Genomic DNA, 20,358 nt, shown 5'->3' with positions numbered 1-20,358 from the left:
CATACAAAAAGGGAAGAGGAAAGTTCATTGTGGCGGCTCAAAATGCAGAACAGTGTTGGAGATAAAAGTTAACTGAAGTGAAAGGTCACTAAAAAAAATTGTTAATGATCTCCCCCAAAAAATTCCAGGATATTTTCTCAGCTACTAAATATTAATCAAATACAAAGAAGTAATCCTGAGATCATTCTGTAAGCAATGATAATTTCAGACTGTAATACAATTTGCAAATATCATCAGAGTCCTTGGAAATTTTTGGCCTAATCTGTTGCTTAAAAGGCACAGTGAATTATAGGAATACTGATTTTGCTTTTCTGACACTGGGTCTTTGAGGAAAGGCATTCCTTACACCACAGAACGTACACCCAAATCATAAGTTTAAACAAGTACAATTTTGGAAATGTAGAACTGAATGATGACTCTCATACACAAGACTGCAACACAACTTAAGAAATTAAAAATATATATTTTTAAAATACAAAAATGAATACCCAATATGGAAGAAAACTGAAATTCAAAAACAAAAAATTTTGAGGAATCACTAAAGATGTGATAGGACTTATAGAGCAGAAAAAGCAGATCCTAAGGCATTTCCAAAAATTCAAATTCTTCTTTTTTGTAATTGCTTTTATCCACCACAAACATGTCACACACCTGTTTCTGATTTTATTTTTTAAATATTAGTTCTTTCAAATAGGGATTCTTTTGCATTCCTTATCCTACTAAGCACAATCCAATAAATCTCAAAATCATAGTAAATATGAGAACAGCACCTTTCACCCAATTCTACACAACATCTTTTAAGAATATCAATCACAGTTAGCAAAATTTATAAAAATACTTCATTATTGAGACTACATCTCCAGTGACACAGGGAAATCAGGTTAAAAAACACCCTGTTCCTCCTGAATGACATCAGCAGAAAATAAGATAGGTATTCAGCCATAATTCATACTTTAAAAAAATAATGTCTTCAAAATACCAAGCACAACAGCATGAAAAAATGCAGGGCCGATGGTAGTTCTCTTCTGTTTTCACATCTTGGTATTCCAGTTATTATTAAGGTTGACTTGAAAATGCCCAGGTGTAGAAATTCACTCCTTGTGCCCCAGAAAGCTACTACTTCAAAATGACCATTGCAGTTGAAATTTTGAGTTTCATACCATTAACCCTGAGGAGCACTTTATTCTTGAATAATTTGCTGATTAAATATCCACATCATCATATTCATAAGAATAATATGACCTATCAGTTCCTGAGAGTTGTATCATCTCTAGGAATACAAACTCTTAAGAAATCCAGGTCACTGGGGAAGCTCTGCTGCCTGTCACCGCAGCTCCATGCTGAAAATTCTCAATTGAATGTGTTTCCATTTAAAACTGGTGCTTTTCCACTTAAAACTGGTGATTTTCAGAGTATAAAATGTGGAGATTGGATGAATGCTGTTATCTGAAGAGGCCCTTTAAGGTAGGTGACTGGATCCTCTTCTGGTCTGACTTTGTGATATCCTTGGCAGGAAAACCACCCCAAGGTTAAGCAAAAAATTTTCTCACAAATTTTTAATATCATATTGAGAACATTCCTGCAAGTAACCTTGGCTGCATATCAAGACCCACATTCCAGAAGGGTATCATAAGAGAAAGTTTTATCTCTGTGTGTTTAGTAGGAAAAAGATTGTAACTGAACAACTGAGCAAAATTTATCCTAGTGATTTATTGTGGCATGCGTATAATGAGTGACAGTCTTATGTGGGAAAATTTATATGCTCATGTTGTTATTATAGAAGATTTTTGGGATTATTCACACCTGAAACTCAAGTCATTACAATGAAAATGTACTCATTCCTGTATCACACTTCTTTTCCTCCTGAACGGAAAGAAATTCTAACCTGCAGATATCTGGGAAAAATTCACAGCCCCATGATGGTGCTGGGTCTTGCCTATAATCTGATGTAAGAGGAAGGATAAGGAAGGTGGTTCTTCTAGGCAAAGCCAGTTTGCCTGAATTAGCAAAGGCCTGAGACTCTTAACCAGACCTTTTCTGTAAATAGAAACAGGCAAAGGGAAGAGGTTTTGGCTCACAGATTCTGTGATCCCAAGAACAATATTTGCTGGAAGAAAAAAAAAATCCTCATCCAATTTTCTGACTTCTGCTAGATATGTTTGCTGCAATTCCACTCATGATTCATAACAGTGAGCTTAATTTATGAAAGTCATATCCATTGAACTCTCAATCACTTCCAATCAAAATTCTTTGACCCAGATTTGCTCCTTCTCAAAGAGATGCCTAACTTTTTACCACTGCTTCTGTGACATGACAGGAAAAGGTGTGAGAGCTACAATATACAAAGTGGAATGGACTGGCACTTGGCATTTTGGATTTGAAGTTCCTGGACATTCCAGGATAAGGTAAGAGAATGCATTTTTGTTTCTGTCCCCAGGTGTTGTTTGTGGGGATTGGGCAACATTGGATTAATGAGTGACTTCCCTGATATCCTGGCTGCACTGCAGTTACTGCCATATGTCACAGAAGGGCATCATGACAGAAGAGTGAGGTCACGGTTCCCATGGCAACAAGAGAGGCTTCAGGTACTAGCCCTTTAGACCAAGATTCAAGACAAGCACCAGCTCAATGAGAAGGGAAGGGGGATTACAAAGGAAGTGTGTACCAGGGGCTTCTCTTTTCAAGAAATGCAATCCTAACATTCTTAGGAGAAGAGGAGTCAAGGTGTGTTGGTGGTTTGACTCCATGGGCCTTTGATTCATTCATCTTCTTCCATTACAGGAACTCTACTGAAGCTGGACAGCCCCCTATATCCTCTAGGCCTGGTAGGTGGCCCTGCCTTTATTTTGATTCATCATGCATATTGCCACCTGCCCAGCCAGATCCTGATGCAGGCAATTATCTCACACCAAGTCTTGTTCACTTGGGACAGACACAGTTTTGAGGGAGGTAGTGGGTCATATTGCACTCGGAATGCACTCCTACAGGCCTGGGCACATCCAGAATTTTCCTGAGTCAGGAAAAAGGCCTAGGACCCTAACATCACATAAAATTGTGGCTTTTGGAAAGGTCAGGGGAATCATGCAGTGCAGCTTGGTGTGTTAGGTGATGATTTATTTGGGAAACATCACACCAACTTGGATGGCTTGGCTTTCTGTTCTAGAAAGCCTAAACAGGAGACAAGTGGAAACTGGGAAGTTTGTCTTCTAAGTGGAAGGGTGTGGCAGCTATTATTCCTATTGAGAAGACCATGGAGTCAATCTCTCAGAATGTGTGATGGTGTCATGGAAGGAGCCAGCAAGTGAGGAAAGATGTTCTAGGTTCACTCCATCTGCTAGGACCAATCTCATTTGTTGCTGCCTTACAACTAGGCTGCAGACAGAAATTCTTGGGATGAGTTTAAGGGGACTTTCAATCACTTTTATTTGCAAAACTATCTGGCTAAGTTCTCTTCACATAATGGTTCATTTTCTATTTTGACTACTGCCTGTCTTGCACAAGGCCCTCTGTGACAATGCCACAGGTCATTTTTCAGCCCTGGGAGAATGCAAACTACATTCTGGTTAAACTGTGCTCCAATATAGCAAAACTGATGGATGAAACAAGTGCCTGATGATGGAGAGATAAGAACATTTTTACAGGGCCTAATATGAATCTTGAACATGCATTATGCTGAAGGAAAGGGATGGTACAAAAGTTAAAAGTTAAATGTTCAAAATGAAAGAGGAAAGTTCATTTTGGAGGCACTAAATGCAGAACAGTTTTGGAGATAAAGACCAACTTAAGAGTCACTAAAATAAATTATTGTTAATAGTCTCCCCCCAAATTCCAGATCTCCTCAGTTACTAAATATTATAAAAACACAGCAAGAACTAATCATTATGTTATTCTGTGAGCACCAATAATTTTGGACTGCAATTCAACTTGCAAAGGTCATCAGTGCCCTTGGAAATTTTTGCCCTATTCTTTGCTTGAAAGAGACAGTGAATTACAGGTATGCTGATTTTCCTTTTCTGGCACATGAAACTCTTAGGAAAGGCATTCCTTACACCACAGCACCTACACCCAAACACATAAGTTTAAACAAGTATAAATTTGGAAATGCAGCACTGAATGATGGCTCTTGAAACACAACTTCAGAAATATAAACAAAAATATCTTGCTAAAATACAAATATGAATACCCAATATGGGCAAATCCTGTATTTTGAAAAGAGAAAATTGTGAGGAATCACTTAAGATATCACAGGACTTATCAGGAAAACAGACCCTAAAGCATTTCCAAATATCCAATTCCATTTTTTGTTCTTATAGTTGCTTATATGCACCATAAACATACCACAAACTTTATGTCTCTGATTTCATCTTTTAATATGATTTCTTTCAAATATATATTTTTTGTCATTCCTTCCCCTACCAAGCACAATCCAATAATTCCCAGAACCATAGTAATTATGAGAATAACGCATCCTTCACCCAATTCTACACAGCATCTTTTAGGAACTTTGATCACACTTAGCAAAATCTATAAAAGTACTTCAAAATTATTGAGACTAAATCTCAAATACACCATTTTTTCCTGATAGATATCAGCAGAATGTAAGATATGTATTCAGTCACAATTCATATACTTTTACAAAAATAATACTCTTCAAAATACCAAGCATGACAGAACGAGAAATGCAGGGCCATGGGCAGCTCTTTTCTGTCTTCATAGCTTGGTATTCCAGCTGATATTGAGGTTAACTTGAAAAATGCCCAGTTGTAAAAGTCCATTCTTTCTGTCCCAGAAGGCTAATTCTTAACAAGAATCACTGCAATTGAAATTTTGAGTTTCTTGCCACTAACCCTGGTGAGCATTTTCTTTTTTTTTTAATTTATTTTTATTGTAAACAAATGGTATACATGTTGTTTCTCTTTGTACATGAAGTAAAGGCATACCATTTGTGTAATCATGCATTTCCATAGGGTAATGGTGTTTGATTCATTCTGTTATTTTTTCCTTCCTCCCCAACCCTCCCACCCCTCTTTCCCCTCAATACAGTCCCTCCTTCCTCTATTCTTGCTCCCCCCATTATGTGTCATCATCCTCTTATCAGCGAGATTATTCGTCCTTTTTTTTGGGATTGGTTTATCTCACCCTGATATTCTACAACTGCATCCATATATATTCAAATGCCATAATCTTACAGTTTGGCAACTATAATCATAGTGTACTACCAAAAGCACACTTGGAGGTAATATTGCCAAACTTTGGGAGCCAAGTGGGAAAAATGAGGAGAGAAAATATGCCACGTTTCATTCTCATTCATTTGTGAAACTTTTTCAAAAGAGTCACAAAATTGCAGCTATTCTCCCCCTGCATACAGAAGGCATATTTCAGGAAATTGTAAGCTTATTGTGCTCATAAAGCACCCTGTAAGGTAGGATCACAAAACGTGGGGACCAAAGTGGGAATGATGAGAAGAGAAAATATGCAATGTTTCATTGAAATCCATTCGTGAAACTTTTTCAGAAAATTCCCTTAGATCGCAGCTATTCTCTGCCTGCATATTGAAAGCACATGTCAGGAAATGGTAAACTTATTGTGCTCGATAGAGCACCCTGCAAGGTTAGATCAACAAACTTTAGGGGCAATGTGGGTATAATGGTTAGAGAAAATGCCCAAAGTTTCACTGAAATCCATTAGTGAAACTTTCTCAGAAAAGTCACTTAAAGTGCAGCTATTTTCAACAAGACTATTACAGTTATATGGCCTGTAAATATAGTGTGCTATCAAAAGTACACTTGTAAGTAGGATCACCAAACTTTGGGAGCCAGGTTGAAGTGTTAGAATAGAAAATACCCGAAGTTTCATTGAAATCCACTCGTGAAACTTTTTCAGAAAAATCACTTCATGTGCAACTTTTCTCCTCCTGGCTATGGAAAACACAGTTCATGAAATTGTATACTTATTTTGCTAGAAAGACCACCCTGCAATATAGTATGAGCAAAATTTGGTGGCAATGTGGTATGATGAGAAGAAGAAATATCCAAAGTTTCACTGAAATCCATTAGTGACTTAAAGTGCAGCTATTTTCAACATGCATAATACCGTTCTGCCACCCATATACATACTATGATAGCATAAGTACACTTGGAGGTGGGAATCACCAAATTTTGAAAGCAAAGTGGGAATAATGGGGAGAGAATATACCCAAAGTTTCATTGAAATCCATTAGTGAAACTCTTTCAGAAAACTCACTTCAAGGGCAGCTATTCTCCAGCTGCATTTGGAAAGTACATTTCAAGAAATTGTAAACTTACTGTGCTACTAAAGCACCCTACAAGGTAGGATCACCAAACATTGAGAGCAAAATGGAAATGATGAGAAGAGAAAATATGAAAAGTTTCATGGAAATCCATTAGTGAAAATTTCTGACAAAAGTCACTTAAGTTGTAGCTATTTTCAACAAATATATTACTGTTCTTCCACCTGTATTCATAGTATGCCAGGAAAAGTACCCTTGGAGGTAGGATCACCAAACTTTGGGAGCAAACTAGAAATGTTGAGAAGGATTAATACCCAAAGTTTCATTGAATCTATTACCTTTTTCCAGAAGAGTCACTTAAACTACTGTTATTCTCCACCTGCACATGGAAAGCACATTTCAGAAAATTGAAAACTTATTGTGCTACCAAAACACCCTACATGGGAGCATCTCAAACTGGGAGCAAATTGGGAATGATGAGAAGAGAAAATATGCAAAGCTTCAATTAAATACATTGGGGAAACGTTTTCAGAAAAGTCAGAGTGCAGCTATTCTCTGCCTGCATATGGAACGTACAGTTCATATATTAGTAAACTTATTGGGAAAGAAAGAGCACCCTGCAAGGCAGGTTCCACAGCATTCCATGGCAATGTGGGTATGATGAGTAGAGAAAATGCCCAGAGTATCATTTAAATCCATTTGTGAAACAAATTTAGAAAAGTCACTTAAAATGCAGCTCTTTTCAACAAGCATATTATAGTTCTGCAACCCGTAAACATAGTGGGCTACCAAAAGCACACTTGGAGGTAGGTCATCAATCATTGGGAGCAAACTAGGAATGATTAAAAGACAAAATGCCCAAAGTTTCATTGATATCCATTTGCGAAACTTTTCAGAAAAGTTACGTAAATTGCAGCTATTCTCTGCCTGTATATGGAAAGCACAGTTCAGGAAATTGTAAACTTTTTTATGAAAGAGAGATTCCCTGCAAAGTAGGATCAACAAAGTTGGGGACAATATGGGCATGATGAATAGAGAAAAAGTCCAAAGATTCATTGAAATCCATTCATAAAACTTTTTCAGAAATTTTACTTCCAATGCAGCTATTCTCCATCTGCATATGGAAAGCACATTACATTTAATTGTAAGTTTTGTGCTAGAAAGAACACCCTGCAAGATACAAATAGCATGGCACCTATTGTGCCCTGAGGAGTATTCTCAACTCAAGGACTCCCTCCCCTGGACATTGACTAACCTAAAATCCCTACAGAGACTTTTCAGAAAAGTTTCACGAAAGGATTTCAATAAACTTTGGGCAATTGATGTTCTCTACAGTTTCACCATGGTCACAGACAATGGTGCTCCTGGTTACAAGGGATATCTTCTTACCTACATTGGGTCTGAAATATCCTGGAATGTGCTGTTTGACTACAGCTTAGAAGTGCCTAAGAGAAGAAGTTTCAGTTAGAATGTTCATTCTGTACACACTCACTCTGTTTGCAGTGAGAACAGTGTGGTTTGAATTTGGATTTAGTAGAATAAAGCAAGAGCACTTTCTTTTTTTTTTTTTTTTTTTTTTTTTTTTTTCTTTTTATTGTAAACAAATGGGATACATGTTGTTTCTCTATTTGTACATGGCGTAAAGGCATACCATTTGTGTAATCATAAATTTACATAGGGTAATGTTGTTTGATTCATTCTGCCATTTTTTCCCTTCCCCCCCTCCCCTCCCACCCTTCCCCTCCGTCTATACAGTCCTTCCTTCCTCCATTCCTGCCCCCCTCCCTAAACCCAACTCCAACCCCAACACTAACCCTTCCCACCCCCATTATGTGTCATCATCCACTTATTAGCGATATCATTCTTCCTTTGGTTTTTTGAGATTGGCTTATCTCACTTAGCATGATATTCTCCAGTTTAGAATGATAAAATTATGGCATTTGCAAGCAAGAGCACTTTCAAGCATCAGAAGAAATGTTTTCATTTCAAAGCATTTATACCACTGGTTTCTGGTATATGCTGTTAAATTGAGTTTTCTGGAAATGTTTCAATAATAATTTCATTGAGACTTTGAGAAAGTGTTCCTCTTTAAAGTTTTACTCTGCTCCAAGAAATAGGTCCTAATAGAGGTAAAAGTGCTCTCATGAGCCCCATTTGTTACTTCACCTGATCTCTTTTTGAATATGCTCACTGAGAACACCATATGAGTGCTTAACAGTGTAGTTTCAGCAAGTAATTTCAACCCCTATGCCCTTGCTCTGTTCTGAATGAGAACACTGTGCTTTGAATTTGAATGAATTAGCACAAAGCAAAAGTGCTTTCAAGCAGAAGAAGCAACAGTTTCATTTCAAAGCATTTGTGCCATTGGCAACTGGATATGCTGTTAATTTGTGTTTTCTGAAAAAGTTTCACCAGCAAATTTCAATGAGACTTTGAGAAATTGTTCCTTTCAAAGGTGCTCTCTGCTCTAAGAAATTGATCCTAATGAAAGCAAAAGTTCTCTTGTGAGCCCAGTGTGTATTTCAGACCTGAAGTGACTTTCAAATGTGCTGACTGAGAACACTTTGTGTTTAATGGGAGCAGTTTCATCAAGCATCTTCAACCTCTATGCTCCCACTCTGTTCCCGAGAACACTGTGGTTTGAATTTGGATAAATTAGCAAAAAGCAAAAGTGTTTCAAACACAAAGTATAATAAGTTCAAATTCTTTGTAACATTCAAAGAGGCACTTAAATTGAAATAGCAATTGAACTTGAAGTGAATTTTCTGGAAAATTTTAAAAAATAGATTTCAATGAAGCTTTGGGCAATTGATGTTCTCTGCATTCAAACCATGGTTCCAGAAGATGGTGTTTCTCATACAAGGGGTATATCATTACCTTTGTTCTTACATTGGGCCTGAAATATCCTGGAATGTGCTGTTTAACTATAGCTTAGGAATGCCAAAGAGCAGAAATTTAATCAGGAAGGTTCATACAGTATTCACTCACTCTGTGCAATGAGAAAATCGTGGTTTGGAGGTGGTGGCACAATCTAAGAGCACTTTCAATCACCAGAAGAAATGTTTTTATTTCAAAGCATTTGTACCATAGGTTTCTGGTATATGCTGTTAAATTGAATTTTCTGGAAATGTTTCAATAATAATTTCATTGAGACTCTCAGAAAGTGATACTCTTTAAAGTTTCACTGTGCTCCAAGAAGTTAGTCCTAATGGAAGCATAAGAGCTTTTATGAGCTCCATTTGTATATTTTGCCTAAACTCTTTTCTGAGTTTACTGACTGAGAACATCATAGAAGTGCTTAACAGTGTAGTTTTAGCAACAGCTTCAACTGTATGTTCTCGCTCTGTTCTCAATCAGAACACTGTGGATTGAATTTGGATAAATTAGCACAAAGCAAATGTAATTTCAAAATCAAGGTTTCCCAGTTTCATTTTGATGGGTTTGTAACATTGAAACAGACAGTTCATTCAAAGGAGAGCTGCACTTGAAATGAGTTGTCTGAAAAAGTTTCACAAATGAATTTCAAGGAGTCCCTAGGGAAATTGATGTTCCACCATGTTCCCTGAAAATGGTGTTCCCAGGTACAAGGGATCGCTTGCTATCTCTGTTCGTATGTTGATCTTGAAACATGCATTGAATGTGCAGTTTGAAGACAGCATAGCATTTCCAGAGAGAAGTTTCAGAAAGCTGCTTCAACCTATATGCCCTTACTCTGTTCTGAATGAGAACAATGTCCTTTGAATTTGGATGAAGTTGCTCTAAGAGAGATCGCTTTGAAGCACCAGAAGCAGCAGTTTCCTTTCAAAGCATTTGGCCATTGCCACTGGTGTTTGCTGTTAAATTGTGTTTTCAGAAAATCTTTCACCAGTGGATTTCAAAGAGACTTTGAGAAATTGTTCCTTCAAAGGTGTACTCTTCTTTAACAAATTGATCCTAATAAAAGGAAAAGCTCTTTTGTGAGCCCAGTGTGTATTTGGAGCCTGAAGGAGTTTTGAATGTACTGGCTGAGAACTTAATAAGTGCTTGACGGGAGCTGTTTCAGCAAGCAGCTACAACCTGTACCCTCCCTGTTCTCTGTTATAGTTAGTGTTAAATTTTGAGTTGTAGAGGATGAATATTTATATAAGGTAACATGAATATTAACAAGAATGTACATGTGAAAATATGAATACAACCATATGGAAACATATATGTTTTGAAATTCAAAGGGTATACTGAGAGTCATATATGTACACTATTTTTAAATTGTGGTATGCCTGTTTATGTTACATAAATAAATATGAAATACTATATATGTGAATATACCATTGATATTTGAAAATACAAGTAAAAATACAAGTAAATATTCCTATTGTTATACATGCTTTTATTTAAAATTAGATGTAGGTATAGGAATAAGATTAAATTTTAAGTTGGTTTAGCCAATAGATGTGTATATGAGGAAACATGAATATTCATAAGTATGTGCATGTAAAAATACATGTAAAAACATTAAAATACATGCTCTGAAACAGGGAATGGTATGTGGGTTGTATGAATACAGTGTTTCAAAAATTTATGTTGGGATCCATGCATATATCATATAATGTGTATGTAATTATGTGAATGCAAATATACCATAGATAACTGAATATGTAAGTTAAACTAAACATAAGTATTCATATTATTAAACATGCTTATATGTAAAATTATGGTAGGTAGAGGGGTAATTTTGTTTTCCTATTGAATTTGGGGTTGGGATAAGTTTAAGTTTAGGGAATAAATATGGATATTAGAACACAAGAATATTCATAAGAATTTTCACATGAAAATGTGTATGATACATATTTAAACATATATATTCTAAAATGGGGGTTTAGAGTGAGACATAGGAATATACTTTTTAAAATTTATTAATGTTACACTTAACATATACATTAATATATAATATATGCTAGTACATATTTAATAAATGTATATATGTCAAAATGCACATAAATATGCATATTAGCATAAGCACTTTTACATAAAATTAGATGTACATATTGGGTTGGATTAGGGTTAGAATTCAATTTTGGGTTGGGTTAGGGTTTGGGTTAGGAAATTAATATATATATCAGTAAATGTGAATTTTTTTTTTTTTTTGTGGTGCTGGGGATTGAACCCAGGGCCTTGTGCTTGCAAGGCAAGCACTCTACCGACTGAGCTATCTCCCCAGCCCAGTAAATGTGAATTTTTATAAGAATGTATGTGTGAGAATATATTTGAAAACATACATGAACATGTTCTCTGATAAAGGAAAGTTTAAAATGTGAGTCATATGAATATACGTTTTCAAATTTGCAGATGCAAGGATATATAATATAAATTAATCTGTAATATATATATATAAATATGCCATTTAATGATTGAATATGTAAATAAAAGTAACATAAATATTCATATCACTGTAAAAACTTTCACATAAAATTAGATTTAGGTATAGGGATAAGATTAGAGTTTAATTATAAAATTTAAGTTGTTTTGGGAACAAATATGTATATTTGGAGAAATGAATATTAAGAATGTGAAAATATGTATGAGAACATATAAACAAAATTTTAAATAGAGAATGGCTTTATGTGAATTTTATAAATATGTTTTTAAAATTTAGGAATACACTCAAATTATATACATGAATGTATAATATATATACAAATAATTATAATTGAACATAACAATCAATATACCATCAATATTCACATTATCACATGTACTTTCATGTAAATTTAGATTTAGTTATCCACATAATGTTAGGATTAGTATGAATTTTTTTTTGTTTTTCATATATTAGGAATTGAATAATAGGAATTGAATAAATATATAGTGTGAAGCATGAAAATTCATAAACATCTGCATGTGAAAATACGTATGAAAATGTATACATGTTTTGAAATAAGGAATGGTTCATATGAGACATAAACACACACTTTTAAAATTTGGGTATACATGGATATATATGTGAATATACAATTACATGTATGCAAATATACCATTGATAGTTGAAGGTATAAGTGAAAACACATTACTATTCTTATTACTACATATGCATTTGTGTACATTTAAGTGTAGGTTGAGGGGTAAATTTCAGGTTAGAATTAATTAGCACGGGGTTTGAATTGGTAAACCAGTGAGTGACTGGAAGTTGAAACTCTTCTTGATACTGCTTCTGTTCTGCAATATTATACTATTCTCAGGAAGCATTTTCTCAGCAGAGTGCATGCCCAGTATACAAAAAGTGCTAGCTACAGTTCCCTTGTAGCTAGGATCACCAACTGTTGGGAGTAATGTGGGATGGAATAATGGATCAATTGATCAAAGTTTTGAAGTCAGAATTAAGACAGGTAGTTAATGTAGAATAAAAAATCTGGTAGAATGGAGGGATAAAGGTGATCTGAGTCTGGGAAGCTGGAGACCACCCGTTGGGAGATTGGAATGTCAGTATCTCCAGTGCCTTTTTGATCACCAAGGTTAAGTGTCTAAGTACTCTTCCCAAAATGCTGCAGGAAGGGAATTGTTAATTAATTAATGTCCCCTGGCCCCTACCTCAATCTCCATTGGCCCTTCCCCCTACCATCTGCTTCTCACATTTTTGTCATGTCACCACCAACTCCTGGGCATAGTCACGTAGGCAGGAAGGAGAAAGGTAAGAGGGGAGAAAACAGAACAAAGGAAATCCTAATCTATAACGATGTAGGGTTGCTTACTTTTTGGGATTTTAGAACATCAGTCATGGCCCTTTTCTCCCTTCTGGTAGAAGGCTGTATTATTAACTTTAATTAAAACTTGCTTAATATGCTTGCATTGGCATGCTTCTCTGGTTGTTAAACTTCAATACCTGAGGAAGCAGAACTCACCAACAGTAAATGGGGTATCAGATTTGAGGTTCCACCCAGATATACACCAAGGTAAGCTTCTCTCCATGCACCACACATCTATATGAGGTGCACCTTTCTGTCTCTTTCTTTTTGGAGGGCAAAAATGGGCACCTGTAGACTACTTAAAATGCTGCTAGTAGAGCCACCATCCTTCAAGACATGGGTGAGAGATTTCCCAACCTAGGAAGTTCTCAATCACCTGCTCTATGCAGACCAGGGATGTTGGACTTTGCTGAAGCCCTTTCCCACTTTTTTCTCTGGGCCTGTAGTGCAACTATTGTCAGTACACACTGTCCCTAGTGCTGATCTACCTAGGATGTGTGGAGGTGGATTAGGTGTTGGAACAACTTTGGGGTTTTCTGACCTGGGCTACCCTTGGGTATCTAAGGTGATTGGTTGACAAGTGGCACTGAGGGAACGAACCAATTACCTTGCTCCCTATGGGCCATACAACACTCCTCCACATTCACTCCCTCTTGGATGTCCTCCTTTCTTGGACAATCAAACATTAGAAATTCAAATTGTAGGATTAAGAAAAGACCTGGGATGATTAGCAAGAAAATTCCCAGGTTCCCTTTGTTTGCATAGTCTTCAGTAGTCTATCTAGAATCTCCCCATTACTGTTTCTATGCTTAAATGTGCTCACTGTGTTCTCTTTAAGCTGCAAGAGGGAGGCATTTAAAATCAAACCCTCCCATGAGACCCTCCAAAAAAAGGGTGTTATACACCAAACAACCAATAGATGTCCCCCGACTCTTCAGAAATTCCTTTAATCTACAGAACAAAGGAAAAAAAATCAGTAAAACAATGCACAACTTTTATTTTTGTCATGATCTTTTCATAATTAGGAGATTATAGTGGCAGGGAGGAAAGCAGATGACTTTAAGTCTGAATCCTTGAAGGGTCTCTAGCATAAGGCAAACTGGGATCCTAGCAATTTGCCAAAGCAGTCCAGAAATAACTTTGGCAAAGCCATGTAGTAAAAGATGGGTATTTCTGGACCATGAGGAAGCTCAAATTTAGGGAGACATCCCTAATACTTCTAATTCAGATGGGAGCTTCTCTCTAAACAGTATTGCCAAGTTCACCATTATCCTGCATACTGCAAAATTACAAATTATCAAGAAAAGTGCCTTTTATATGTTACCAGACTTGGCCTCAATAATCTCTACCATGAGAGGAGAAAAACTTAAGGAATTACTTACTAAGGGAGAAAAATTAAGACCCCCCCCAACTTAAGACAGATAGAAATAAATTCAGGGAGGCTTTCAGAGGGTCCAAATAAATATATTGACATGTTTAAGAACTTATGCCAGCTATTCAGCTTCACTTGGAAAATTTGTGCTATTATTCAACCATCTAGAGTAAAAGCAGTCCTCAGAAACCATCCTAACTGGGACTCAAATAATGAGTATGATGCCTGGAAAACTAGTATATGAGGCCTTCAGGAAAGTCCTGCTATTTTCAGGGAGAGACTCAGGAAGGCAATAACAAGTCACACCACCCTGAATTCAGAATCCATAGCGGGCCACCTAGTTTTAAAGGATAAATTTATCATTCAATCAGCTCCAAACATTTAGAGAAAATTACAAAATTTGATATATGGCCCAAATCAATCCTTAGATAATCTCCTCCAGCTTTCATTTTCCATTGTTTTTATAATAGAGATCAAAAGGAAAAGAAAGAAAGGGAACATAAAGACAAGAAAAAGGGCTTCTTAAAGTTTATTCAAAACCTCAAATGACAGAAATTTTGTATGCCTTGCAACAGACCATACAGTTCACATGTTTTAGGAGTTCAAAAGTGAACTGCCTAGTCCAAAACCTTAGAATAATTAATGAAGCAGTAATTTCCCTCCACCCTGTAGTTCTTTTTATTCATTTTTAATTTTTACAGACTGCATTTTGGTTCATTTTACACAAATATGGTACAACATTTCATTTCTATGGTTGTGCACAATGTAGAGTTATACAATTTGTGTAATCATACTCATACTTAGGGTAATGATTTGTCTCATTTCACCAATTTTAATACCTCCCTCTCTTTTCCCTTTACATAACCTAAAGTTCCTCCAACTTCTCTCACCCCCCTCCCCTATCCCCATTATATATGATCATCCATTTATCAGGGAAAACATTCAACCTTTGCTTTTTTGGGGTAGGTTTATTTCACTTAGCATGATATTCTCCAATTCCATTCATTTATCTGCAAATGCCCCATAATATTATTATTCTTTATGAATAATATTCCATTGTGTATTTGTATTTGGTGGTAATGGAAGAAGCTATATGGATCAAAGGCCTGTGAGGTTATACCCCCAACATACCCTAGAGCCTCTTCTCCTGGAAGAAGATGTTAGGATAGCATTCCTTGAAATAAGAAGGCCCCTGGGACATGCTCCCTAAATATTCCCTCTTCCCATCACAGCTGAGCTAATGCTTGTCTTGAATCTTGGTTTGAACAGCCAGGATTGTTGCCATGAGAACCATGACCTCACTGTTCTATCATGAGGCCCTTCTGTGATATCAGGCAGTACCTCCAAGTTACTTAGGATATCAGGGAAGTCACTCATCAAACCAACATTTCCCAAGACCCACAAACCCCCTGGAGTAAGAAACAAAAATGCCTTCTCTTACCTGGAATGTCCACACCTTTCAAATCCAACATGCCACATGCCAGCCCATTCCACTTTGTATATTGTAGCTCTTGCATCTCTTGCTTTCATGTCACAGAAGCACTGGTAAGCAAGTTAGGCATTTCAATTCCAGGGTCGAAGGACATTGACTGGAAGTGATTGATTGTAAGTTCAAAGCATATGCCTTTCTTAAATTAAACTCACTGTTGTGAATATTGAGTGGAATTGCAGCAAACATATCTAGCAGAGGCCCGAAAACTGGAAGAGGATTTTTTATTCTGCCAGCAAATATTTTTCCTGGGATCACAGAACCCATGAGCCATCACTTCTTCACTTTGCATGTTTCTATTTACAGACAGTGTCTAGCTAGGTGCCTTAGGCCTTCACTAATTTAGGGAAATTGGCTTTGCCCAGGAGAAACACCTTCCTCATTCTCTCCCATACCTGAGATTATAGGTAAGATTCAGCACCACTGGCACTGTGCATTTTTCCCAGATATCTGCTGGTTAAAATTTCTCAAAGGGTCCAGGAGGAAAAGAAGTGCGATACAAGAATGAGTAAATTTTGATTGCAATAGCTTGGTGTTCTTGTGTGAATAATCCCAAATATCTCCTTTTACACTAATGACCTGAGCATATTAATTTCCCCATGTAGGACCCCCACTCCTCCTACTCCAGGTCACAATATGTCAATAGGATAATTTTCTGCTCAGTGTTCAGCTACAACCTTTTTCCTCCTAAACACAGAGAGATAAACCTATCTCTTATGATACCCCTCTGGGCTGTGGGTCTTGATATGCAACCAAGGTCACTTACAGGAATGTTCTCAATAGTGCAATTAAAAATTTCTTAGAAAGTTTTTGCTTTGCCTTGGGGTGATTTTCCTGTCAAGCATATCAGTGTCAGACCAAAGAGGATCCATTCACCTACCTGAAAGAGCCTCTTCAGACAACAACCTACCAATGTCCCCACATTTTGTATTCCATTATCTCACATGAATACCCCAAAGTTGGAAAAGCACAAGTTTGAAATGGAAAAACTCCAGTTTTAGTTGGAAACATATTCCATTGAGAATTTTCAGCATGAAGCTGTGGTGGCAACAGTGCTTCCAGAGTGGCCAGGATTTCTTAAGAGGTGTTTCTGGAGATGAGACATCTCTCAGGAACTGATAGGTCAGCAGGACAAACACACGTACACTTCAGAAGTTCATGAAGCAGCTTCCGCTTTATTTGGATAACACCCTCAATACATAAGCAGTCTCATGCATACGCAATTGTACTCAGATATGTCCATCCAATCCTATTAAAGGTCAAGCAATCACGAGCTCAAGCATACATGTAAGATCTGTCCATGTGCTAAGCAGCTGAACTAATTATCATACAGCCAATGGTAAATGCTTCCTGTTTTTCTCAAGGTGCATTCAGCATGCCCTTTGACTCTCTGCCAGTCGCCATCTTGGATGCATGTGGCATAACCCTGGGCCCCGGGAGAGATAAAAGAGACCATGCCTGTCTTAGGTTGTCCACGGCAGAGTAACATCCTTACCCATCATTGGACAATGAGGCTCTAGCCCTCATTTCCTGTCTTAGGTCGGTATGAGCTCCCCATGAATCTTACTTGTCTTTGACTACCGGTCCACCATATTTAACCAGACTTGGGGTGATGAGCCAGCATCAATTGCAATGAGAGCTTGGTGAATAATGGCTGTTTCTCTGCGCTGATGTATACGCATTTTGTATAAACACTATATGCACAGAACAGATACAACACACAATAGACCTCCCCTGGACAAAAACCCAAACCATTCTTTTCCCCATTGAACAGCAGACTGAAGAAATGTGGCCAATTGTTGTAAAAATAGGATATAGAATAGAAGAGTTGGTAGGGGGTACAGGGTAGGGCCACGTCTTTACTATCCCCCATAGTTCACGCGAGTCTCCTCCATTAACTTGGTGAGAAATCGCCAACACCATCAGCGGGAGAAGCCTCCTCATCTTCTTCCTGTTTTTGGGTCTCTGTTGAGGCCTTGACCAATCTCTCCGGCACCCAAATTGGTAATTGTGCATCCTGTGGGAAAACACAAATCCTCAGGTCCAGATTAACACCAGATCTGGGCCTTTCCATTGTCCCAATAGAATGTCCTTCCAGAGCACTTGAGGTAGATGTTTTTTATTAGGCTCTGAATGACGGTCAGCAGCTGATTGGCCCTCAGAATCGAGATTTTAAAAAGTTTAAATGAACAAGACAACAGATAATTTGTCTTTTGGGGATCTGTATGATGCCCCTATTCCCCCTTTTCGTTTATAAAGCATGTTTTTAAGTGTTAAATGGGCATGCTCAACAATGCTTTGTTCAGTAGGATTATAGGAAATTCCTGTGACATGTTGAATACCAAAGATGAAACAAAATTGTTTAAAGGCCTGGGACATATATCCAGGACCCCCCAGGATGGAGAAAGAGTGTAAACAGTGTATTATTACATCTTTGGTTTTTTCTCCAGTATGAGCAGAGGCCATAATAAATCCTGAAAAGGTATCAATAGACACATGAATGAATTGTAGTTTCCATTTGCCAAATATGATTGGGCTGAAGCCCTTTTGGATTTACTCCTAACGAGGGGTTAGGAATAAGTGTAGCACATTTAGACTTGACTATGTCCCGAGCTGTTGCCTTAGTAATTTTATAGCATGTATGTAGCGTGGAAGCATTTACATGAAATTTGGAATGAAAAGTTTTTGCATTTTCAAGTGTATTAAAGATGTGTGGGTCTCTGGTGGCCGTGTCTGTTAAATCATTGTGTAAACTTAGAGGACCTGGAAGGCCAGTATGAGCCCAGACATGCCCAATAAAAAAAAGGATCTTTTCTGTCCCAGATAAGTTTTTGTAAGCATTGTAAATATTTAGTAAGAGTGGAGGTGAGGGAAATCAGACCAGTTAATTCTAAATTTTGAACAGCATTAACAATGTATTTGCTATCAGAGAATAGATTAAAAGGCTTATGGTGGGTTTTGAATACTTCTATCACTACTAATAGTTCTGTTTGTTGTGCAGATAGAGTATTAAACAGAAATGTTTCTGTAACATTATCTACAGTAATAGCACCCGTACCATTTTTTGATCCATCAGTAAATATAAGGGTAGCTCCTATAATAGGTTCTTTTCGGGTGACTTTAGGGAAAATTATAGGATGTTGACTCCAAAATTGGAGAAGAGGATCAGATGGCAAATGATTGTCAAACACAGAAGAAGTATAGTAAAGACTATAGCCCATGAATTTGAATTATTAATAAGATATTGTATCTGATCAGTAGCATAAGGAGTAGTTATTGTCAAGGGATGTGATCCGAAGGTGGAAAGGGATACTTTTAATGCCTTAAGGATTAATTCTGCCATAGATTCAGTAAACATGGATAAGACCTTGTTAGGGGCATAATTCATGTGAACCCATAGAATAGGACACTTTTGCCAAAACACTCCTGTGGGTAACTTATTTGTGGCCAAGACAATGAATGATAAAGGCTTAGCTAGGTCAATACAATCGATGAACCTTTTCCATAGTTGTTTCAACAAGCTTGAGAGCTGTTCGAGCCTTAGGGGTAAGCACCCGCTTAGGAAGGGGGTCATAATCATCTTTAAGAATATCAAACAGGGGGCCCAAACTTGAGGTGGGTAAATGAAGGTAAGGTCTAATCCAATTAATATCACCCCAAAGTTTTTGAAAATCATTTAAAGTTCTAAGTTTGTCCACCCGAACAGTAATTTTTATGGATTTAACCATAGTTGCATTTATGATAGATCCCAGGAAGTTTTTGGTGTCTGTCATTTGTACTTTATCAATGGCAATATGTAAGCCCCATCTTTCCAGTGACTTTAGTAAGGAATTATAACAGTGCTGTAAGACAGGTTTTTCCTTATGAGCTAGCAAAATATCATCCATATAATGATAGATTAAAAGTTGAGGGTTAATTTGTTGATACACACTGGGGTGGAAATTAATCTGATTACCTTGCCCTTCATATGGTCCTTGGCCTGTCAGCATGTTTAGATTCCATTGAGGATTGCCCGCAACTGCATTATGTCAGGCAGTATCAGAACATAGCTCCTGGTTAGCCACCTTCCACATGAGATATTGTCCCCCAGATAAACATGCCTTTGTTAAATTACCCCAATAGTCGGAGTAAGATTTTCACTTGCAACATTCTCTAATAAAGAAATGGTAAATGCAGCTTGTACTCCATAGGACATAACTGCCTCTTTTGTTTTACTAATTTTATATCTAATATTTGATGATATCTCTGATTGTTTTGATCTTCAAATACTGGGAATATTGGGAACACTGATAGAGATTCTACATCAGCCCACTGTCTGGGGGCTGCCCCTGTGCAGCAGGTACATGCGCCCCTACAACTTGGAAAAGAGTGGTGATCTGGATTATACGCCAGAGGGCACGGCGCAGTAGGGGTTAAATGCCACTGAGAAAATTTCTTTTCTAGCTCTGTCTCAGATAGCTCCTGTTCTTCAGAGTCACATCCCTGTTCTGAATCTGAACATCTACTTTCTCTTTTAGAAGCTCAACTT

This window comes from Sciurus carolinensis, chromosome 9, assembly GCF_902686445.1.
Source record: "Sciurus carolinensis chromosome 9, mSciCar1.2, whole genome shotgun sequence".
Classification (NCBI taxonomy): domain Eukaryota; kingdom Metazoa; phylum Chordata; class Mammalia; order Rodentia; family Sciuridae; genus Sciurus; species Sciurus carolinensis.
The sequence above is the reverse complement of the archived record's forward strand: the minus strand, read 5'-3'. Positions refer to the sequence as shown.